Here is a 25,973-nt window from a genome sequence, read left to right as displayed (position 1 = left end):
GGTCAGTGGTCGGAGCAGTGAATGGGCGCGGTTGTCGGTGCAGTGTATGGTGAGAGATTGTCAGTGCAGCCATTGTCAGCTCTCATATATTAATCCTAGTGACATTTTATGGATGTGCACAAATCACAGAAATCCTGAAAATCGCGGGAAGACTGGGGGGGACAATCGGGGAAGATTGGCCAACAGCAACCAATCATCATCTACCTTTCATTTTTCAGAGCACTTTTGGATGTGCCTAGAAGCCATCTTTCCTCTGCACCACTTTCAATAAATGTCTACTGCATTGGGATGATTGTGAAGCTCCTGTGACTGGATCGGACAGGACTGCTCTCGTGCTGATAACGGCTCATTATAATGCTGGTTTATGAGGCCCTGGGGGTGGGGGACCTTTACAGGCGGCAGTTAAATATCCATCCACATTCCAGCCGCCCATTAACCCCTCCATCTCCTCTGCCACCTGCGGCCGGTGCTCTCCATGATCACATTAGTCTGGTCACATCTCTAAAGACATTGGACTTCCTTTTCGACTGTCGGCTGCTCGTCAGTGGAGGAGACACATTTACATGCAGCGATCTCCTCCACAGTATAGGGAGCAGTGATCACTAATTCCATTGCTCGTCCCCATACAGCAGCGTTCCTTCCTGACACTCACCTGCTCGTCAGTGGAAGAGACATATTTAGATGTAGCGATCTCCTCCACAGTATAGGGAGCAGTGATCACTAATGCCATCGCTCGTCCTCATACGGAAGCGTTCCTTCCTGACAATCGCCTGCTCGTCAGTGGAGGAGACATATTTAGATGTAGCGATCTCCTCCACAGTATAGGGAGCAGTGATCACTAATGCCATCGCTCGTCCTCATACGGAAGCGTTCCTTCCTGACAATCTCCTGCTCGTCAGTGGAGGAGACATATTTAGATGTAGCGATCTCCTCCACAGTATAGGGAGCAGTGATCACTTATGCCATCGCTCGTCCTCGTGCAGAAGCGTTCCTTCCTGACAATCTCCTGCTCGTCAGTGGAGGAGACACATTTACATGCCGCGATCTCCTCCACAGTATGGGGAGCAGTGATCACTAATGCAATCGCTCGTCCCCATACAGAAGCGTTCCTTCCTTACAATCGCCTGCTCGTCAGTGGAGGAGACACATTTACATGCAGCGATCTCCTCCACAGTATAGGGAGCAGTGATCACTAATGCCATCGCTCGTCCTCATACAGAAGCGTTCCTTCCTTACAACTGTCTGCTCGTCAGCGGAGGAGACACATTTACATGCAGCGATCTCCTCCACAGTATGGGGAGCAGTGATCACTAATGCCATCGCTCGTCCACATACAGAAGCGTTCCTTCCCGACACTCGTCAGCGGAGGAGACACATTTACATGCCGAGATCGCCTCCACAGTATTGGGAGCAGTGATCACTAATGCAATCGCTCGTCCCCATACAGAAGCGTTCCTCCCTGACAATTACCTGCTCGTCAGTGGAGGAGACACATTTACATGCAGAGATCTCCTCCAAAGTATAGGGAGCAATGATCACTAATGCCATTGCTTGTCCTAATATAGAAGCATTCCTTCCTGACAATCGCCTGCTCGTCAGTGGAGGAGACACATTTACATGCAGCGATCTCCTCCACAGTATAGGGAGCAGTGATCACTAATGCCATCGCTCGTCCTCATACGGAAGCGTTCCTTCCTGACAATCGCCTGCTCGTCAGTGGAGGAGACATATTTAGATGTAGCGATCTCCTCCACAGTATAGGGAGCAGTGATCACTAATGCCATCGCTCGTCCTCATACGGAAGCGTTCCTTCCTGACAATCTCCTGCTCGTCAGTGGAGGAGACATATTTAGATGTAGCGATCTCCTCCACAGTATAGGGAGCAGTGATAACTTATGCCATCGCTCGTCCTCGTGCAGAAGCGTTCCTTCCTGACAATCTCCTGCTCGTCAGTGGAGGAGACACATTTACATGCCGCGATCTCCTCCACAGTATGGGGAGCAGTGATCACTAATGCAATCGCTCGTCCCCATACAGAAGCGTTCCTTCCTTACAATCGCCTGCTCGTCAGTGGAGGAGACACATTTACATGCAGCGATCTCCTCCACAGTATAGGGAGCAGTGATCACTAATGCCATCGCTCGTCCTCATACAGAAGCGTTCCTTCCTTACAACTGTCTGCTCGTCAGCGGAGGAGACACATTTACATGCAGCGATCTCCTCCACAGTATGGGGAGCAGTGATCACTAATGCCATCGCTCGTCCACATACAGAAGCGTTCCTTCCCGACACTCGTCAGCGGAGGAGACACATTTACATGCCGAGATCGCCTCCACAGTATTGGGAGCAGTGATCACTAATGCAATCGCTCGTCCCCATACAGAAGCGTTCCTCCCTGACAATTACCTGCTCGTCAGTGGAGGAGACACATTTACATGCAGAGATCTCCTCCACAGTATAGGGAGCAATGATCACTAATGCCATTGCTTGTCCTAATATAGAAGCATTCCTTCCTGACAATCGCCTGCTCGTCAGTGGAGGAGACACATTTACATGCAGCGATCACCTCCACAGTATAGGGAGCAGTGATCACTAATGCCATCACTCATCCTCATACAGAAGCGTTCCTTCCTGACAATCACCTGCTCGCTTAGTGGAGGAGACACATTTACATGTAGTAATCTCCTCCACAGTATTGGGAGCAGTGATCACTAATGCCATCGCTCGTCCCCATACAGAAGCGTTCCTTCCTGACAATCACCTGCTCGCTTAGTGGAGGAGACACATTTACATGCAGTGATCTCCTCCACTGTACAGGGAGCAGTGATCACTAATGCCATCGCTCGTCCTCATACAGAAGCGTTCCTTCCTGACAATCGCCTGCTCGTCAGTGGAGGAGACACATTTACATGCAGCGATCTCCTCCACAGTATAGGGAGCAGTGATCACTAATGCCATCACTCATCCCCATACAGAAGCGTTCCTTCCTGACAATCTCCTGCTCGTCAGTGGAGGAGACACATTTACATGCAGCGATCTCCTCCACAGTATAGGGAGCAGTGATCACTAATGCCATCGCTCGTCCCCATACAGAAGCGTTCCTTCCTGACAATCATCTGCTCGTCAGTGGAGGAGACACATTTACATGCAGCGATCTCCTCCACAGTATGGGGAGCAGTGATCACTAATGCCATCGCTCGTCCCCATACAGAAGCGTTCCTTCCTGACACTCACCTACTCGTCAGTAGAGGAGACACATTTACATGCAGCGATCTCCTCCACAGTATAGGGAGCAGTGATCACTAATGCCATCGCTCGTCCCCATACAGAAGCGTTCCTTCCTTACAACTGTCTGCTCGCTTAGTGGAGGAGACACATTTACATGTAGTGATCTCCTCCACAGTACAGAGAGCAGTGATCACTAATGCCATCGCTCGTCCCCATACAGAAGCGTTCCTTCCTGACAATCACCTGCTCGTCAGTGGAGGAGACACATTTACATGTAGTAATCTCCTCCACAGTATTGGGAGCAGTGATCACTAATGCCATCGCTCGTCCCCATACAGAAGCGTTCCTTCCTGACAATCACCTGCTCGTCAGTGGAGGAGACACATTTACATGCAGTGATCTCCTCCACAGTATAGGGAGCAGTGATCACTAATGCCATCGCTCGTCCTCATACAGAAGCGTTCCTTCCTGACAATCTCCTGCTCGCTTAGTGGAGGAGACACATTTACATGCAGCGATCTCCTCCACAGTATGGGGAGCAGTGATCACTAATGCCATCGCTCGTCCCCATACGGAAGTGTTCCTTCCTTACAACTGTCTGCTCGTCAGTGGAGGAGACACATTTACATGCAGCGATCTCCTCCACAGTATCGGGAGCAGTGATCACTAATGCCATCGCTCGTCCCCATACAGAAGCGTTCCTTCCTGACAATCACCTGCTCGTCAGTGGAGGAGACACATTTACATGCAGCGATCTCCTCCACAGTATAGGGAGCAGTGATCACTAATGCCATCGCTCGTCCCCATACGGAAGTGTTCCTTCCTTACAACTGTCTGCTCGTCAGTGGAGGAGACACATTTACATGCAGCGATCTCCTCCACAGTATCGGGAGCAGTGATCACTAATGCCATCGCTCGTCCCCATACAGAAGCGTTCCTTCCTGACAATCACCTGCTCGTCAGTGGAGGAGACACATTTACATGTAGTGATCTCCTCCACAGTACAGAGAGCAGTGATCACTAATGCCATCGCTCGTCCTCATACAGAAGCGTTCCTTCCTGACAATCTCCTGCTCATCAGTGGAGGAGACACATTTACATGTAGTGATCTCCTCCACAGTACAGAGAGCAGTGATCACTAATGCCATCGCTCGTCCTCATACAGAAGCGTTCCTTCCCGACAATCTCCTGCTCATCAGTGGAGGAGACACATTTACATGTAGTGATCTCCTCCACAGTACAGAGAGCAGTGATCACTAATGCCATCGCTCGTCCTCATACAGAAGCGTTCCTTCCTGACAATCTCCTGCTCGCTTAGTGGAGGAGACACATTTACATGTAGTGATCTCCTCCACAGTATAGGGAGCAGTGATCACTAATGCCATCGCTCGTCCCCATACAGAAGCGTTCCTTCCTTACAATCACCTGCTCGTCAGTGGAGGAGACACATTTACATGTAGTGATCTCCTCCACAGTATAGGGAGCAGTGATCACTAATACCATCGCTCGTCCCCATACAGAAGCGTTCCTTCCTGACAATCTCCTGCTCGCTTAGTGGAGGAGACACATTTACATGTAGTGATCTCCTCCACAGTATGAAGATGAGGGATCACTAATGCCATCGCTCGTCCCCATACGGAAGCGTTCCTTCCTGACAATCACCTGCTCATCAGTGGAGGAGACACATTTACATGCAGTGATCTCCTCCACAGTATGAAGATGAGGGATCACTAATGCCATCACTCATCCTCATACAGAAGCGTTCCTTCCCGACAATCTCCTGCTCATCAGTGGAGGAGACACATTTACATGTAGTGATCTCCTCCACAGTACAGAGAGCAGTGATCACTAATGCCATCGCTCGTCCCCATACAGAAGCGTTCCTTCCCGACAATCTCCTGCTCGCTTAGTGGAGGAGACACATTTACATGTAGTAATCTCCTCCACAGTATTGGGAGCAGTGATCACTAATGCCATCGCTCGTCCCCATACAGAAGCGTTCCTTCCTGACAATCACCTGCTCGTCAGTGGAGGAGACACATTTACATGCAGTGATCTCCTCCACAGTATAGGGAGCAGTGATCACTAATGCCATCGCTCGTCCTCATACAGAAGCGTTCCTTCCTTACAATCACCTGCTCGTCAGTGGAGGAGACACATTTACATGCAGCGATCTCCTCCACAGTATAGGGAGCAGTGATCACTAATGCAGTCATTCATCCCTATACAGAAGCGTTCCTTCCTGACAATCGCCTGCTCGTCAGTGGAGGAGACACATTTACATGTAGTGATCTCCTCCACAGTACAGAGAGCAGTGATCACTAATGCCATCGCTCGTCCTCATACAGAAGCGTTCCTTCCTGACAATCTCCTGCTCGCTTAGTGGAGGAGACACATTTACATGTAGTGATCTCCTCCACAGTATAGGGAGCAGTGATCACTAATGCCATCGCTCGTCCCCATACAGAAGTGTTCCTTCCTGACAATCTCCTGCTCGTCAGTGGAGGAGACACATTTACATGTAGTGATCTCCTCCACAGTATAGGGAGCAGTGATCACTAATACCATCGCTCGTCCCCATACAGAAGCGTTCCTTCCTGACAATCTCCTGCTCGCTTAGTGGAGGAGACACATTTACATGTAGTGATCTCCTCCACAGTATGAAGATGAGGGATCACTAATGCCATCACTCATCCTCATACAGAAGCGTTCCTTCCTTACAATCACCTGCTCGTCAGTGGAGGAGACACATTTACATGTAGTGATCTCCTCCACAGTATGAAGATGAGGGATCACTAATGCCATCGCTCGTCCTCATACAGCTGCACTGTTTCTGGGCAGCAGATCCCTATTTAGACACAAGATCTACTGCCCAGAAATCGGGGTGCGGTCACAAACAGGATCGTCTGATGAAAGAGGGCATTGTGAGAGGCACAGAGAAAGCCTGGAGCAGCACTGACACCTGGTGGTCAACCTTCAAACTGCGTTCCTTCCTTACAATCACCTGCTCGTCAGTGGAGGAGACACATTTACATGTAGTGATCTCCTCCACAGTATAGGGAGCAGTGATCACTAATACCATCGCTCGTCCCCATACAGAAGCGTTCCTTCCTGACAATCTCCTGCTCGCTTAGTGGAGGAGACACATTTACATGTAGTGATCTCCTCCACAGTATAGGGAGCAGTGATCACTAATGCCATCGCTCGTCCCCATACAGAAGTGTTCCTTCCTGACAATCTCCTGCTCGTCAGTGGAGGAGACACATTTACATGTAGTGATCTCCTCCACAGTATAGGGAGCAGTGATCACTAATACCATCGCTCGTCCCCATACAGAAGCGTTCCTTCCTGACAATCTCCTGCTCATCAGTGGAGGAGACACATTTACATGTAGTGATCTCCTCCACAGTACAGAGAGCAGTGATCACTAATGCCATCGCTCGTCCCCATACAGAAGCGTTCCTTCCCGACAATCTCCTGCTCGCTTAGTGGAGGAGACACATTTACATGTAGTAATCTCCTCCACAGTATTGGGAGCAGTGATCACTAATGCCATCGCTCGTCCCCGTACAGAAGCGTTCCTTCCTGACAATCACCTGCTCGTCAGTGGAGGAGACACATTTACATGCAGTGATCTCCTCCACAGTATAGGGAGCAGTGATCACTAATGCCATCGCTCGTCCTCATACAGAAGCGTTCCTTCCTTACAATCACCTGCTCGTCAGTGGAGGAGACACATTTACATGCAGCGATCTCCTCCACAGTATAGGGAGCAGTGATCACTAATGCCATCGCTCGTCCCCATACAGAAGCGTTCCTTCCTGACAATCTCCTGCTCGTCAGTGGAGGAGACACATTTACATGCAGCGATCTCCTCCACAGTATAGGGAGCAGTGATCACTAATGCAGTCATTCATCCCTATACAGAAGCGTTCCTTCCTGACAATCGCCTGCTCGTCAGTGGAGGAGACACATTTACATGTAGTGATCTCCTCCACAGTACAGAGAGCAGTGATCACTAATGCCATCGCTCGTCCTCATACAGAAGCGTTCCTTCCTGACAATCTCCTGCTCGCTTAGTGGAGGAGACACATTTACATGTAGTGATCTCCTCCACAGTATAGGGAGCAGTGATCACTAATGCCATCGCTCGTCCCCATACAGAAGCGTTCCTTCCTGACAATCTCCTGCTCGTCAGTGGAGGAGACACATTTACATGTAGTGATCTCCTCCACAGTATAGGGAGCAGTGATCACTAATACCATCGCTCGTCCCCATACAGAAGCGTTCCTTCCTGACAATCTCCTGCTCGCTTAGTGGAGGAGACACATTTACATGTAGTGATCTCCTCCACTGTATGAAGATGAGGGATCACTAATGCCATCACTCATCCTCATACAGAAGCGTTCCTTCCTTACAATCACCTGCTCGTCAGTGGAGGAGACACATTTACATGTAGTGATCTCCTCCACAGTATAGGGAGCAGTGATCACTAATACCATCGCTCGTCCCCATACAGAAGCGTTCCTTCCTTACAATCACCTGCTCGTCAGTGGAGGAGACACATTTACATGTAGTGATCTCCTCCACAGTATGAAGATGAGGGATCACTAATGCCATCGCTCGTCCTCATACAGCTGCACTGTTTCTGGGCAGCAGATCCCTATTTAGACACAAGATCTACTGCCCAGAAATCGGGGTGCGGTCACAAACAGGATCGTCTGATGAAAGAGGGCATTGTGAGAGGCACAGAGAAAGCCTGGAGCAGCACTGACACCTGGTGGTCAACCTTCAAACTGCACCTGAAATTTTCATTTCCTGGAGTCCTGCGGCAGCACAAATACATACAGGTTTTATTCCACTAGGTGCAAACCGAAGAGACAGGTTAACAATTAAAAAACTAAGTCAACCAATCACACGCCAGGTCCACCCCTAAAACCCTGACACCAGAGAAGCCTCCTTGTATTATAATGAAGAAAAAATAAAAATGTATTAAGGGAGGGAAAGTTGGGCTGCCTAAGGACTACAGGAACCGAAATTTCAGGTGGGTAAATTTTCACTTTTCCTGGACGTCCTACGGCAGCACAAATACGTATGGGATTTGAAAAGCAAAAATTAATGGGGGGGGGGGGAGAATATAGAAGATGCTAACTCCAACACTCTTTTCCCAAAAGTCGAGCCCTCTGCCTGCATCAGCTCCAGTTGATAATGTTTCATGAAGGTGGAATTCGAGGACCTGGTTGCCGCCGAGCAGATGTGGTGAAGGGACACCTGCGCTAGATCTGCCCATGAAGATGCCGTTGATCTGGTTGAGTGCGCCTGACGTTAAGGCGACACTGAACTTCCTTCCATCTTTCTATTGTACTGTGTATCCATCTTGCTCGCTCTGTTACCCTTATTCGGACCACGATGCTGAATGAACAGATTCTCCGCTGATCTAAACCGTTCTGTCTTCTCTAGATAACACAAGAAAGCTCTTCTTACATCTAACAGATGAAGTGAGGCCTGCTCTTCTCCAACAGGATCTGGACATAGCACCGGTAAGTATAATATTACTGCCGGAAGCCATCTTTGGAAGGGATCCAGGCATCGTTTGAAGAACCAGACAGTGACCCAGGTCTCTGAGATATGGGTCCCGGATAGACAGAGCTTGGAGCTCACTTATTCTTCTGGCTGATGTTATGGCCACAAGAGAGAATGTCTTTAAGGTCATCGAGTGCAGAGATGCTTGCTGTAAAGGCTCAAAAGGCGAGTTGGAGAACACCAACAAAACAAGAGAAAGCTCCTAGGAAGGAAGCAGAGGATGAACCGCTGGATTAGAGATCTGTAGGGCTCTGAAGAACGACTTTAACAGGCAGATATTGGAGAATAATCCCTGAAGCTGAGTGTCTATGGCGGTAAACTGTAACTTCAGAGTGTTGAGTTTAAGATCTTTACCGACACCCTCTTGCAAGAACTGAAGAATCTTGGTTATAGCTTTAGGAACCCAAGATTGCCTGGTACACCATGACTTGAAGATCTTCCAGACTCTATTATAGGTTTTAATAGTAGCAGTTCTTCTGGAGGCTGGAATTGTGCTGACAACCTCAGAGGAGAGGCCTAACTAATAAGGTTTGCCGCTCAGCCTCCAGGCCGTTAGATGGAGCATCTTCAGATTGGGGTGAAGGATTCCTCTCTGGGATAGAAGATTGGGCCGCAGTGGAAGCTTCCAGAAGATCCCTCTCGACATCATCAATGTCAGACAAAACCACGCTAGGCATTGCTATTGCTTCTGTCTTTTCTTCCAATATTTTCCTCAGGACCTTGGGTATTAGAGGAAACGGAGGGAATACATATATCAGTTTTCCCATCCAGGTAATACACTGCGTGCAGAATTATTAGGCAAATGAGTATTTTGACCACATCATCCTCTTTATGCATGTTGTCTTACTCCAAGCTGTATAGGCTCGAAAGCCTACTACCAATTAAGCATATTAGGTGATGTGTATCTCTGTAATGAGAAGGGGTGTGGTCTAATGACATCAACACCCTATATCAGGTGTGCATAATTATTAGGCAACTTCCTTTCCTTTGGCAAAATGGGTCAAAAGAAGGACTTGACAGGCTCAGAAAAGTCAAAAATAGTGAGATATCTTGCAGAGGGATGCAGCACTCTTAAAATTGCAAAGCTTCTGAAGCGTGATCATCGAACAATCAAGCGTTTCATTCAAAATAGTCAACAGGGTCGCAAGAAGCGTGTGGAAAAACCAAGGCGCAAAATAACTGCCCATAAACTGAGAAAAGTCAAGCGTGCAGCTGCCAAGATGCCACTTGCCACCAGTTTGGCCATATTTCAGAGCTGCAACATCACTGGAGTGCCCAAAAGCACAAGGTGTGCAATACTCAGAGACATGGCCAAGGTAAGAAAGGCTGAAAGACGACCACCACTGAACAAGACACACAAGCTGAAACGTCAAGACTGGGCCAAGAAATATCTCATGACTGGTTTTTCTAAGGTTTTATGGACGGATGAAATGAGAGTGAGTCTTGATGGGCCAGATGGATGGGCCCGTGGCTGGATTGGTAAAGGGCAGAGAGCTCCAGTCCGACTCAGACGCCAGCAAGGTGGAGGTGGAGTACTGGTTTGGGCTGGTATCATCAAAGATGAGCTTGTGGGGCCTTTTTGGGTTGAGGATGGAGTCAAGCTCAACTCCCAGTCCTACTGCCAGTTTCTGGAAGACACCTTCTTCAAGCAGTGGTACAGGAAGAAGTCTGCATCCTTCAAGAAAAACATGATTTTCATGCAGGACAATGCTCCATCACACGCGTCCAAGTACTCCACAGCGTGGCTGGCAAGAAAGGGTATAAAAGAAGAAAATCTAATGACATGGCCTCCTTGTTCACCTGATCTGAACCCCATTGAGAACCTGTGGTCCATCATCAAATGTGAGATTTACAAGGAGGGAAAACAGTACACCTCTCTGAACAGTGTCTGGGAGGCTGTGGTTGCTGCTGCACGCAATGTTGATGGTGAACAGATCAAAACACTGACAGAATCCATGGATGGCAGGCTTTTGAGTGTCCTTGCAAAGAAAGGTGGCTATATTGGTCACTGATTTGTTTTTGTTTTGTTTTTGAATGTCAGAAATGTATATTTGTGAATGTTGAGATGTTATATTGGTTTCACTGGTAAAAATAAATAATTGAAATGGGTATATATTTGTTTTTTGTTAGGTTGCCTAATAATTATGCACAGTAATAGTCACCTGCACACACAGATATCCCCCTAAAATAGCTAAAACTAAAAACAAACTAAAAACTACTTCCAAAAATATTCAGCTTTGATATTAATGAGTTTTTTGGGTTCATTGAGAACATGGTTGTTGTTCAATAATAAAATTAATCCTCAAAAATACAACTTGCCTAATAATTCTGCACTCCCTGTAGATAGACCATCTGCAGTCAAAGCTTGCTTCTCCCGATGGAGAGAGCAGAACAATCCTAGCTTTGCACACTCCTTTGATGCCATGGCAGAATCCAGGGCCGAGGAAACAGACAATGACCTCTCTGGAGATGAGACAGAATCAGCCACCACAGAAAGTCTTAACAGATCGAGAGATGAATGGACACCATCTTGTCCAGGTCTTTGTGAGCACCATTCCATGATGCCAAGATGTTGCTCAGGTGAGCCTTATCTTTTGCATATAAATCTTCTTTGTTGTAAAATCTAAAAATCATTTTAAATCTGGAAATTTAGTTCCTTTCTTCTCCTTAAAGAGCTTCCAATATTTTGTCCAACTGTGGACTGAACATGTGCCCTGGTTGAAAGGGCAGGTTACAGAAATGAAATTTTTATATAAAATTATCCCCAGGCCATTGTTTGATCCATAAAGAACGTCTGACAGAGTTCGACAAGTCTATAGCCCTGGAGCAGAACTTTTCACATACTAAAAGGGGCATCACAGAAGAATCCCGAAGCTGCCTTGAGTAGGGGCAAATTTATTTTCTAGGAGAGCTTCTCCAGGTACTCCATCTTTAATGTCTTGGCCTAAATGACAGAGCCAAACACATGGAGATCTAGCCACCTAAACTGAGGAAAGAGCAATTTTAGATGTGGCAGCAGATGACATATATACTTTTTTCAACAGAGTTCGCTTCTTCGTCCATGGGATCTTTGAACAAAGAAACATCTTCTGATGGAAACAGATCTTTTGGATAATCTGGCCAAGGCCAAGTCAACTTTAGGACACGAATCCAAATCTTCAGAGAACTTTTCTTGCAGTTTATATGTAGACTTAAATCTAGCGCCAAGATCTGTTCTTTTCACTGGCTTATCCCAGTTTTTCTCAGCTTCTCATCAAGGACTGGGTTTACACTGCCTGTCCAAAAAAATGTCGCCACCTGGATGTAACTAAGCAGATAGTTCTGAGCCTCCTATTGGATAATTACTGCACGGGGGCGATTATCTTTCAGCTGCAACAAGTTATTTAACCCCGACTGGTGCAATGAGCTGTTTCTCATTTCTTAAACAACCATGTGGAAAGACACATCTCGTGGTCGTGGAAAATATGTCAGTCTGTCTGAGAAGGGTCAAATCATTGGCATGCATCAAGCAGAGAAAACATCTAAGGAGATTGCAGAAACTACTAAAATTGGGTTAAGAACTGTCCAACGCATTATTAAAAACTGGAAGTATAGTGGGGACCCATCGTATTCGAGGAAGAAATGTGGCGGGAAGAAAATCCTGAATGATGGTGATCGGCGATCACTTAAACGTTTGGTGAAATCAAATAGAAGAAAGACAACAGTAGAACTCAGGGCTATGTTTAATAGTGATAGTAATAGAACTCAGGGCTATGTTTAATAGTGAAAGTAATAGAACTCAGGGCTATGTTTAATAGTGATAGTAATAGAACTCAGGGCTATGTTTAATAGTGATAGTAATAGAACTCAGGGCTATGTTTAATAGTGAAAGTAATAGAACTCAGGGCTATGTTTAATAGTGATAGTAATAGAACTCAGGGCTATGTTTAATAGTGAAAGTAATAGAACTCAGGGCTATGTTTAATAGTGATAGTAATAGAACTCAGGGCTATGTTTAACCCCTTAAGGACGCAGGGCGTATCGGTACGCCCTATTTCCCGAGTCCTTAAGGACTCAGGGCGTACCGGTACGTCCTAATTCGAAATCAGTATTCCGGCGCCCGAGGGGTTAAACGGAACGGGATTTCGGCTAAAATCCTTCAGCCGGCATCCTGTGACAACGCCAGGGGGGGTCATGTGACCCCCCCGTGTCGGCGATCGCAGCAAACCGCAGGTCAATTCAGACCTGCGGTTTGCTGCGCTTTTTGCAGTTTCTGATGCCCGCGGTCCCTGACCGCGGGGATCAGAAACTTTAGAGTGCCTAAAATCAATATTTGTGTCGCATGCGGTGGGGGCGTTGCGGGAGGCGGGCGGTGCGGCAGGCGGGATCGCGATCCCGATCCCCCGCCCGCCTCCCCATGAACGATCGTTGGCTTCTAGTGGGTATACCAGGGTGCCAGCACATTGCTGGCACCCTGGTATAAACGGCTGACATCTGTGAAGATGTCAGCCGTTTAATCCTTTCCATACCGCGGTCCGTACGGACCGCTGTATGGAAAAAGTTAACTGTCGTCGGTCAGGGAGCTCCCTCCCTCTCCATCGGGGGGCTGCTGTGCCTTTGCAGCCCCCCGATGGAGAGGGAGAGAGCCCCCCGACAGCCCCCCTCAGCCCTGTGCTTAACCTTCCCCGTCTGCGAAGTTCTGAGCAGACGGGGAGGGTTCCCATGGCAACAGGACGCCTGCTCAGGCGTCCTGCTGTCCATGGTGCTGAACAGATCTATGCTGAAAGCATAGATCTGTTCAGTGTAAGTAAAATACAGTACAGAACAATATATATTGTACTGTACTGTATTATACAGACATCAGACCCACTGGATCTTCCAGAACCAAGTGGGTCTGGGTCAAAAAAAAAGTGAAAAAAAGTGAAAAAAGTTAGGATAAAAAAAAAAACATTCATCACTGAATAAAAATTAAAAAAATAAAATACACTACACATATTAGGTATCGCCGCGTCCGTAACGACCTGATCTATAAAACGGTCATGTTACTTTCCCCGCACGGTGAACACCATAAAAATAAAAAAATAAAAACTATGAGAAAATTGAAATTTTGCCCACCTTACTTCCCAAAAAAGGTAATAAAAGTGATCAAAAAAGTCACATGTACGCCAAAATAGTACCAATAAAACCGTCATCTCATCCCGCAAAAATCATACCTTACCCAAGATAATCGCCCAAAAACTGAAAAAACTATGGCTCTCAGACTATGGAAACACTAAAACATGATTTTTTTTGTTTCAAAAATGAAATCATTGTGTAAAACTTACATAAATAAAAATAAAGTATACATATTAGGTATCGCCGCGTCCGTATCGACCAGCTCTATAAGAATATCACATGATCTAACCCCTCAGGTGACCACCGTAAAAAATAAAAAATAAAAACGGTGTAAAAAAAGCCATTTTTTGTCATCTTACGTCACAAAAAGTGTAATAACAAGCGATCAAAAAGTCATATGCACCCCAAAATAGTGCCAATTAAACCGTCATCTCATCCCGCAAAAAATGAGACCCTACTCAAGATAATCGCCAAAAAACTGAAAAAACTATGGCTCTTAGACTATGGAGACACTAAAACATTTTTTGGTTTTAAAAATGAACTTATTGTATAAAACTTACATAAATAAAAAAAATTGTATACATATTAGGTATCTCCGCGTCCGTGACAACCTGCTCTATAAAATTACCACATGATCTAACCTGTCAGATGAATGTTGTAAATAACAAAAAAAAAAAAAAACGTGCCAAAAAAGCTATTTCTTGTTACCTTGGCGCACAAAAAGTGTAATATAGAGCAACCAAAAATCATATGTACCCTAAACTAGTACCAACAAAGCTGCCACCTTATTCCGTACTTTCTAAAATGGGGTCACTTTTTTGGAGTTTCTACTCTAGGGGTGCATCAGGGGGGCTTCAAATGGGACATGGTGTCAAAAAAACCAGTCCAGCAAAACCTGCCTTCCAAAAACCGTATGGCATTCCTTTCCTTCTGCGCCCTGCCGTGTGCCCGTACAGCGGTTTACGAACACATATTAGGTGTTTCTGTAAACTACAGAATCAGGGCCATAAATAATGAGTTTTGTTTGGCTGTTAACCCTTGCTTTGTTACTGGAAAAAAAATATTAAAATGGAAAATCTGCCAAAAAAGTGAAATTTTGAAATTGTATCTATATTTTCCATTAAATCTTGTGCAACACCTAAAGGGTTAACAAAGTTTGTAAAATCAGTTTTGAATACCTTGAGGGGTGTAGTTTCTTAGATGGGGTCACTTTTATGGAGTTTCTACTCTAGGGGTGCATCAGGGGGGCTTCAAATGGGACATGGTGTAAAAAAAACCAGTCCAGCAAAATCTGGCTTCCAAAAACCATACGGCGCACCATTCACTCTACGCCCCGCTGTGTGCCCGTACAGTAGTTTACAGCCACATATGGGGTGTTTCTGTAAACTGCAGAGTCAGGGCAATAAAGATACAGTCTTGTTTGGCTGTTAACCCTTGCTTTGTTAGTGGAAAAAATGGGTTAAAATGGAAAATTAGGCAAAAAAATGAAATTCTCAAATTTCATCCCCATTTGCCAATAACTCTTGTGCAACACCTAAAGGGTTAACAAAGTTTGTAAAATCAGTTTTGAATACCTTGAGGGGTGTAGTTTCTTAGATGGGGTCACTTTTAGGGAGTTTCTCCTCTAGGGGTGCATCAGGGGGGCTTCAAATGGGACATGGTGTCAAAAAAACAGTCCAGCAAAATCAGCCTTCCAGAAACCATACGGCGCACCTTTCCCTCTACGCCCTACTGTGTGCCCGTACAGTAGTTTACGGCCACATATGGGGTGTTTCTGTAAACGGCAGAGTCAGGGCAATAAAGATACAGTCTTGTTTAGCTGTTAACCCTTGCTTTGTTAGTGGAAAAAATGGGTTAAAATGGAAAAGTAGGCAAAAAAATGAAATTCTCAAATTTCATCCCCATTTGCCAATAACTCTTGTGCAATACCTAAAGGGTTAACGAAGCTTGTAAAATCAGTTTTGAATACCTTGAGGAGTGTAGTTTATAGAATGGGGTCACTTTTGGGCGGTTTCTATTATGTAAGCCTCGCAAAGTGACTTCAGACCTGTAGTGGTCCCTAAAAATTTGGTTTTTGTAAATTTCTGAAAAATTTCAAGATTTGCTTCTAAACTTCTAAGCCTTATAACATCCCCAAAAAATACAATATCATTCCCAAAATGATCCAAACAGGAAGTAGACATATGGGGAATGTAAAGTCATCAAAATTTTTGGGGGTATTACTATGTATTACAGAAGTAGAGAAACTGAAACTTTGAAATTTGCAAATTTTTCCAATTTTTTGGTAAATATGGTATTTTTTTATGCAAAAAAATTAACTTTTTTGACCCAATTTTAGCAGTGTCATGAAGTACAATATGTGACGAAAAAACAATCTCAGAACGGCCTGTATAAGTCAAAGCGTTTTAAAGTTATCAGCACTTAAAGTGACACTGGTCAGATTTGCAAAAAATGGCCTGGTCCTTAAGGTGAAATAGGGCTGAGTCCTTAAGGGGTTAATAGTGAAAGTAATAGAACTCAGGGCTATGTTTAATAGTGAAAGTAAGAGCATCTCCACACGTACAATGCGAAGGGAACTCAAGGGACTGGACTGAACAGCTGGGTAGCCGTAAGAAAACCACTAATCAGTGAGGAAACCAGAAAAAAGGCTTCAATTTGCTCGGAAGCATAAAGATTGGACTCTGGAGCGATGGAAGAAGGTGATGTGGTCTGATGAGTCCAGATTTACCCTGTTCCAGAGTGATGGGCGCATCAGGGTAAGAAGAGAGGCAGATGAAGTGATGCCCCCATCATGCCTAGTGCCTCCTGTACCAGCCTGTGGGGGCAGCGCTATGATCTGGGGTCCTGTAGTTGGTCAGGTCTAGGTTCAGCGACAGTATGTGCTCCAAGAATGAGGTCAGCGACCACCTGAACCTACTGAAGGACCAGGTTATTCCAGCAATGGATCTATTCTTCCCTGATGGCACGGGCATATTCCAAGATGACAATGCCAGGATTCATCGGCCTCAGATTGTGAAAGAGCGGTTCAGGGAGCAGGAGACGTCATTGTCACACATGGATCGGCCACCACAGAGTCCAGACCTTAACCCCATGGAGAATATTTGGGATGTGCTGGAGAAGGCTTTGCGCAGCGGTCAGACTCCACCATCATCAATGCAAGATCTTGGGGGAAAATTACTGCAACACTGGATGGAAATAAATCTTGTGACATTGCAGAAGCTTATCGGAACAACGCGTCAGCGAATGCGTGCCGGAATCAAAGCCGAAGGATTTTTTTTGGTGGTGACTTTTTTTTGGACAGGCAGTGTATGTTGTACATCTTTTTCAGACTCTATGGTATCTTTTGACATCTTTAACAAGTTCATGTAATCTGACCTTCTGAAGGAGAAACAACTCCTCTGGGTCATCTGAGTCTAAGTCGTCAGACAATTCAGATACACAGAGACCTCAGAGGATAATGGCTGCAGAGAAAGATCACCAGTGATGAGCGGCAGGGGCAATATTCGAATTTGCGATATTTCACGAATATTTGGGCAAATATTTGTCATATATTCACAAATTTGAGAATTTGTGATCCCCGGTCATTATTTTCTTGATTGTGAAAATCGGCAATCGGAAAATTCACGATAAAAATGCCTGATAAAAATTAGCGATTAGAATATTTGCGATCAACACTATGGATCACGTGACTCTTTCCTCTGTATTTTATATTTCTCTGCAGGTTGAATCTCCTCAAACACAGAGCTTAGTTTGTTTTTAACCCAAGAAAACCTGGAGCAGAACAGACCGAGGAGACCTTGTCAGGAGACGGACACTGCCGGCAGACTTCAGGTAAAGGCCGACCACAGCTGATACATAATCTGGGCCTGGTGAGAGGAAGGCATCTATAGGAAACTGAAAATACCATCAGTATGTGTTCTAGCAGCTAGAAAACGTAGGAAACAAAGGGTTAATCAGCGCTGCGTACTACACGTATACCGACATCCCAACCTGCAAAAACTCATTTCAGGGAGGTTTTCATTTTTTTTCTTTCACAAACTTTTTATTACATTTTCCAGACATCTGCAGTATCTGCACCCTGTGCTCTATGGTGCGGAGGACGGGGCTCATCACCCTGTATATGATTAGAGGGGTTCTGTCACCACCTATAAGTCCTGTGAGGTAAACATCTGCAGTATCCGCACACTGTGCTCTATGGTGTGGAGGACGGGGCTCATCACCCTGTATATGGTTAGAGGGATTCTGTCACCACCTATAAGCTCTGTGAGGTAAACATCTGCTCATGTCCAGGGCAGCAGCATTCTGATTTCTAAGGTGGCCTTATAAAAGCTATTTGTGGCTTTATTCTGCGGAAAAACTGGTTTTACTAACCTGTCAATCACTGAATGAAGGTGCCCAAGCAGGGGAGGTCTGTGGATGCATGGTGCCCGGCCGCACGCAGCGCCGTTCGTGCCTAGCGCCGCCTTCTACTCCTCAGCGCCGCCTCTCCCTCCCTCCCCCTCCTCCCGCTTTGAGATCCCGCCTATGCGCACAGGCTCAGCCTGATGCGTCGTTGCGGACTGCTGCCATCGGCTTCTTCTTGCACTGTGCGCACGCGCTGAGAAGTGGACACTGCTACAGGTCGCCGGAAAGGTTTACTGCGAGTAAACTAGAGATGGGAAGTCCGGATCTTTCACATGAATCGGTTCATTCGCTGAGCTGACAAGAAGCAAGTGAACCAAAGCTTAGGTTGCGCAATGCGCATGCGCGGATGATGGATGCTTCCATTCACTCGCTGAGTCGCTGAGTCGGCTCTTGGTCTGAGTCAGGAAGTTCATTCTGTAAAACCCTGTGTGTAATTATCTGCCCCACTGTAGGGAAAAAACAAGCATCCGGGGGGGGGGGGGGATTTAACACTGGGGTAAATAATATAATTTAAATGAAGGGTTTAATGTGTAAATGTATTTTAAAAAAATCCATCTCTCTCAATAGTTCTGTAGCTACTGAATGAGACAGAGGAAGGGAGGCCTTTAACATATAGATCTCCTTGAGAAGCCAATTTGATCCTAAAGGGTTAATTCAACCTGTAATGTAAACTCTGTCATCTGTCACTTCTCTTCTCTCTCTGCTCTGCTGTCAGTGAACCTTTCCGATATATTGTCTCTCATATGCAGGAGTCAGGGAGCCGCCATCTAATAGAGGGAGACTCCCTGAACCTCCGGGAGACTTGAGATCCCTGCATATACAGCACTAAAAGAGATAAACAACCATATAGAGCTGTTGAATTGAACTTCATGATCAAATAATACCGAAAGAAAGGAGTTAATCCTTCAAAAAAGATCAGTAAAGATTAACACTGCTAACAGCAATGGAGCTTGTGCTGTATAAGCAGACATATAATCAGGACAGGAAGGGGTTAATACTCCAGGTATAACTCTGCTAACAGCAATGGAGCTTGTGCTGTATAAGCAGACATATAATCAGGACAGGAAGGGGTTAATACTCCAGGTATAACTCTGCTAACAGCAATGGAGCTTGTGCTGTATAAGCAGACATATAATCAGGACAGGAAGGGGTTAATACTCCAGGTATAACTCTGCAAACAGCAATGGAGCTTGTGCTGTATGAGCAGACATATAATCAGGACAGGAAGGGGTTAATACTCCAGGTATAACTCTGCTAACAGCAATGGAGCTTGTGCTGTATGAGCAGACATATAATCAGGACAGGAAGGGGTTAATACTCCAGGTATAACTCTGCTAACAGCAATGGAGCTTGTGCTGTATAAGCAGACATATAATCAGGACAGGAAGGGGTTAATACTCCAGGTATAACTCTGCTAACAGCAATGGAGCTTGTGCTGTATGAGCAGACATATAATCAGGACAGGAAGGGGTTAATACTCCAGGTATAACTCTGCAAACAGCAATGGAGCTTGTGCTGTATGAGCAGACATATAATCAGGACAGGAAGGGGTTAATACTCCAGGTATAACTCTGCTAACAGCAATGGAGCTTGTGCTGTATAAGCAGACATATAATCAGGACAGGAAGGGGTTAATACTCCAGGTATAACTCTGCTAACAGCAATGGAGCTTGTGCTGTATAAGCAGACATATAATCAGGACAGGAAGGAGTTAATACTCCAGGTATAACTCTGCAAACAGCAATGGAGCTTGTGCTGTATAAGCAGACATATAATCAGGACAGGAAGGGGTTAATACTCCAGGTATAACTCTGCAAACAGCAATGGAGCTTGTGCTGTATAAGCAGACATATAATCAGGACAGGAAGGGGTTAATACTCCAGGTATAACTCTGCAAACAGCAATGGAGCTTGTGCTGTATAAGCAGACATATAATCAGGACAGGAAGGGGTTAATACTCCAGGTATAACTCTGCTAACAGCAATGGAGCTTGTGCTGTATAAGCAGACATATAATCAGGACAGGAAGGGGTTAATACTCCAGGTATAACTCTGCTAACAGCAATGGAGCTTGTGCTGTATGAGCAGACATATAATCAGGACAGGAAGGGGTTAATACTCCAGGTATAACTCTGCAAACAGCAATGGAGCTTGTGCTGTATGAGCAGACATATAATCAGGACAGGAAGGGGTTAATACTCCAGGTATAACTCTGCTAACAGCAATGGAGCTTGTGCTGTATGAGCAGACATATAATCAGGACAGGAAGGGGTTAATACTCCAGGTATAACTCTGCTAACAGCAATGGAGCTTGTGCTGTATAAGCAGACATATAATCAGGACAGGAAGGGGTTAATACTCCAGGTATAACTCTGCAAACAGCAATGGAGCTTGTGCTGTATAAGCAGACATATAATCAGGACAGGAAGGGGTTAATACTCCAGGTATAACTCTGCTAACAGCAATGGAGCTTGTGCTGTATAAGCAGACATATAATCAGGACAGGAATGGGTTAATACTCCAGGTATAACTCTGCTAACAGCAATGGAGCTTGTGCTGTATAAGCAGACATATAATCAGGACAGGAAGGGGTTAATACTCCAGGTATAACTCTGCAAACAGCAATGGAGCTTGTGCTGTATAAGCAGACATATAATCAGGACAGGAAGGGGTTAATACTTCAGGTATAACTCTGCTAACAGCAATGGAGCTTGTGCTGTATAAGCAGACATATAATCAGGACAGGAAGGGGTTAATACTCCAGGTATAACTCTGCAAACAGCAATGGAGCTTGTGCTGTATAAGCAGACATATAATCAGGACAGGAAGGGGTTAATACTCCAGGTATAACTCTGCTAACAGCAATGGAGCTTGTGCTGTATAAGCAGACATATAATCAGGACAGGAAGGGGTTAATACTTCAGGTATAACTCTGCTAACAGCAATGGAGCTTGTGCTGTATAAGCAGACATATAATCAGGACAGGAAGGGGTTAATACTCCAGGTATAACTCTGCAAACAGCAATGGAGCTTGTGCTGTATGAGCAGACATATAATCAGGACAGGAAGGGGTTAATACTCCAGGTATAACTCTGCAAACAGCAATGGAGCTTGTGCTGTATGAGCAGACATATAATCAGGACAGGAAGGGGTTAATACTTCAGGTATAACTCTGCAAACAGCAATGGAGCTTGTGCTGTATAAGCAGACATATAATCAGGACAGGAAGGAGTTAATACTCCAGGTATAACTCTGCTAACAGCAATGGAGCTTGTGCTGTATAAGCAGACATATAATCAGGACAGGAAGGGGTTAATACTCCAGGTATAACTCTGCAAACAGCAATGGAGCTTGTGCTGTATAAGCAGACATATAATCAGGACAGGAAGGGGTTAATACTCCAGGTATAACTCTGCAAACAGCAATGGAGCTTGTGCTGTATGAGCAGACATATAATCAGGACAGGAAGGGGTTAATACTTCAGGTATAACTCTGCAAACAGCAATGGAGCTTGTGCTGTATAAGCAGACATATAATCAGGACAGGAAGGGGTTAATACTTCAGTTATAACTCTGCTAACAGCAATGGAGCTTGTGCTGTATAAGCAGACATATAATCAGGACAGGAAGGAGTTAATACTCCAGGTATAACTCTGCAAACAGCAATGGAGCTTGTGCTGTATAAGCAGACATATAATCAGGACAGGAAGGGGTTAATACTCCAGGTATAACTCTGCTAACAGCAATGGAGCTTGTGCTGTATAAGCAGACATATAATCAGGACAGGAAGGGGTTAATACTCCAGGTATAACTCTGCAAACAGCAATGGAGCTTGTGCTGTATAAGCAGACATATAATCAGGACAGGAAGGGGTTAATACTTCAGTTATAACTCTGCTAACAGCAATGGAGCTTGTGCTGTATAAGCAGACATATAATCAGGACAGGAAGGAGTTAATACTCCAGGTATAACTCTGCAAACAGCAATGGAGCTTGTGCTGTATAAGCAGACATATAATCAGGACAGGAAGGGGTTAATACTCCAGGTATAACTCTGCAAACAGCAATGGAGCTTGTGCTGTATAAGCAGACATATAATCAGGACAGGAAGGGGTTAATACTCCAGGTATAACTCTGCAAACAGCAATGGAGCTTGTGCTGTATAAGCAGACATATAATCAGGACAGGAAGGGGTTAATACTCCAGGTATAACTCTGCTAACAGCAATGGAGCTTGTGCTGTATAAGCAGACATATAATCAGGACAGGAAGGGGTTAATACTCCAGGTATAACTCTGCTAACAGCAATGGAGCTTGTGCTGTATAAGCAGACATATAATCAGGACAGGAAGGGGTTAATACTCCAGGTATAACTCTGCAAACAGCAATGGAGCTTGTGCTGTATAAGCAGACATATAATCAGGACAGGAAGGGGTTAATACTCCAGGTATAACTCTGCTAACAGCAATGGAGCTTGTGCTGTATAAGCAGACATATAATCAGGACAGGAAGGGGTTAATACTCCAGGTATAACTCTGCAAACAGCAATGGAGCTTGTGCTGTATAAGCAGACATATAATCAGGACAGGAAGGGGTTAATACTCCAGGTATAACTCTGCTAACAGCAATGGAGCTTGTGCTGTATAAGCAGACATATAATCAGGACAGGAAGGAGTTAATACTCCAGGTATAACTCTGCAAACAGCAATGGAGCTTGTGCTGTATAAGCAGACATATAATCAGGACAGGAAGGAGTTAATACTCCAGGTATAACTCTGCTAACAGCAATGGAGCTTGTGCTGTATAAGCAGACATATAATCAGGACAGGAAGGGGTTAATACTCCAGGTATAACTCTGCTAACAGCAATGGAGCTTGTGCTGTATAAGCAGACATATAATCAGGACAGGAAGGGGTTAATACTCCAGGTATAACTCTGCAAACAGCAATGGAGCTTGTGCTGTATAAGCAGACATATAATCAGGACAGGAAGGGGTTAATACTTCAGGTATAACTCTGCAAACAGCAATGGAGCTTGTGCTGTATAAGCAGACATATAATCAGGACAGGAAGGGGTTAATACTCCAGGTATAACTCTGCTAACAGCAATGGAGCTTGTGCTGTATAAGCAGACATATAATCAGGACAGGAAGGGGTTAATACTCCAGGTATAACTCTGCTAACAGCAATGGAGCTTGTGCTGTATAAGCAGACATATAATCAGGACAGGAAGGGGTTAATACTCCAGGTATAACTCTGCAAACAGCAATGGAGCTTGTGCTGTATAAGCAGACATATAATCAGGACAGGAAGGGGTTAATACTCCAGGTATAACTCTGCTAACAGCAATGGAGCTTGTGCTGTATAAGCAGACATATAATCAGGACAGGAAGGAGTTAATACTCCAGGTATAACTCTGCAAACAGCAATGGAGCTTGTGCTGTATAAGCAGACATATAATCAGGACAGGAAGGGGTTAATACTCCAGGTATAACTCTGCTAACAGCAATGGAGCTTGTGCTGTATAAGCAGACATATAATCAGGACAGGAAGGGGTTAATACTCCAGGTATAACTCTGCAAACATCAATGGAGCTTGTGCTGTATAAGCAGACATATAATCAGGACAGGAAGGGGTTAATACTCCAGGTATAACTCTGCTAACAGCAATGGTGCTCAAGCTCTTTAAACAGGAAATAATGCTGCCAGGAAGGAGTTTAAGCCTTCAGCCCAGAAAGGGTTAACTCTGCAAGCAGCCATGGTTCTTGTGCGCTTTAAACAGAAGTCTTTTTTTTATTAGGCTACACTCTAAAAGAGTGTGAAATATCCAAAATACAAGAATGAGCGATTGCGCTGCAGTATAACAATGGCTGCTTAGTGCCGGTATACATGTCTATTCTGCACAAGGTGCGAACAAGTCCTGAGGGATCCAGGCCTGGTTCATTTTAATGACCGTCAGCTTGTCCACGTTGGCTGTGGACAGGCGGCTGCGCTTGTCTGTGATGACCCCCCCTGCCATGCTGAACACACGTTCAGACAATACACCGGCTGCAGGCCAGGCCAGCACCTCCAAGGGGTAAAGGGCAAGCTCAGGCCATGTGCCCAGTTTGGAGACCCAGAAGTTGAAGGGGGCAGACCCGTCATTCAGTACGTGTAAGCGTGTGCACACTTACTGCCCCACCATGTTGGTGAAATGCTGCCTCCTGCTAAGACGTTCCATATCAGCTGGTGGTGCCGGTTGTTGTGGCGTGCTGACAAAGCTTTTCCACATGTCGGCCATGCTAACCCTGCCTTCTGAGGTGCTGGCGGTGCCCCAGCTGCGTTGGCGACCTCTTCCTCCTCTGCCTTCGCCTTGTGCTTCCACTGTGCACCCGCTGTCAGGTGGGAATGCCACCAGCAGCGCGTCTACCAGCGTGCGTTGTCCTTGTAGCGGGGATCCAGCAGCGTGGCCACCCAGGAATCAGCACAAGTTAGAATGTGGGCAACTCGGCGGCCGTTTCGGAGACACTGCAGCATGTAATCGCTCATGTGTGCCAGGCTGCCCAGAGGCAACGAAAAGCTGTCCTCTGTGGGAGGTGTATCGTCTGTGTCCTCTGTATCCCCCCAGCCAAGCACCAGTGATGGCCATGAGCTGGTCTGGGTGCCCCCCCGCTGTCAACACGGTTCCTCCTCCTCCATCTCCTCATCCTCCACCTCATCGTCCTCCACATCATCTTCCACCCAGTCTTCACCCCTGCCCTCCTTGTCGGTCTGCACACGGCAGAAAGCCCCAGCAGTTGGCACCTGTGTTTCGTCATCATCCGAGACGTGCTGCGATGGTCCTCCCATGTACTCATCCTGAAAGATAAGTGGTTGGGCATCGGTGCACTCAATCTCTTCCACTTCTGGGGCAGGGCTAGGTGGATGGCCCTGGGAAACCCTGCTAACAGAGTCATCAAAAAGCAGAAGAGACTGCTGCATGACTTGGGGCTCAGACTGCTTGGCTGATTTGCAAGGGGGCGAGGTGAAAGACTGATGGACATCGGCTGCAGGTGCCAACTGTGGTCTTTCAGCAGGAGACTGGGTGGGAGACAATGTGAAGGAACTGGATCCACTGTCAGCCACCCAATCTACTATCGCCTGTACTTGTTCAGGCCTCACCATTCGTAGAGCTGCATTAGGCCCGACCAAATACCGCTGCAGGTTCTGTCGCCTACTCGCACCTGAGGAAGGGGTTTCACTTGTGCGTGTAGCTGGTACAGATCGACCACGTCCTCTCCCTGCAACAGGAGCTCCACCAGCAGCACCACGACCTGGGCCACGTCCCTTATTTGACGCTCTCCTCATATTTCTCATATTTAGGATCTTGCCCTAAATGGGTATTTTTTTGAATAACAGAATAGAACAGCAGTATCTAACGCGTGTATCTCACAATGACAGATGCAGCAAAGGCTGCAAAATTATGTTTTTTGCCCTAAATAGGCGTTTTTTTAATAGCAAAATAGAACAACAGTATCTAAAGCGTTATCTCACACTGACAGATGCAGCAAAGGCTGAAAAATTTAGATTTTTGCCCAAAATGGGTGTTTTTTTAATACCAGACAACATCTGTCTCTTCTGAACCTAAGAGAAAGAAAAAATACAAGGAGGCTTCACTGGTATCAGGGTTTTAGGGGTGGACCTGGCGTGTG

Source organism: Bufo bufo, chromosome 3 (assembly GCF_905171765.1).
Source record: "Bufo bufo chromosome 3, aBufBuf1.1, whole genome shotgun sequence".
In the NCBI taxonomy this organism is placed as follows: Eukaryota; Metazoa; Chordata; class Amphibia; order Anura; family Bufonidae; genus Bufo; species Bufo bufo.
Note: the sequence above shows the minus strand (reverse complement) of the source record.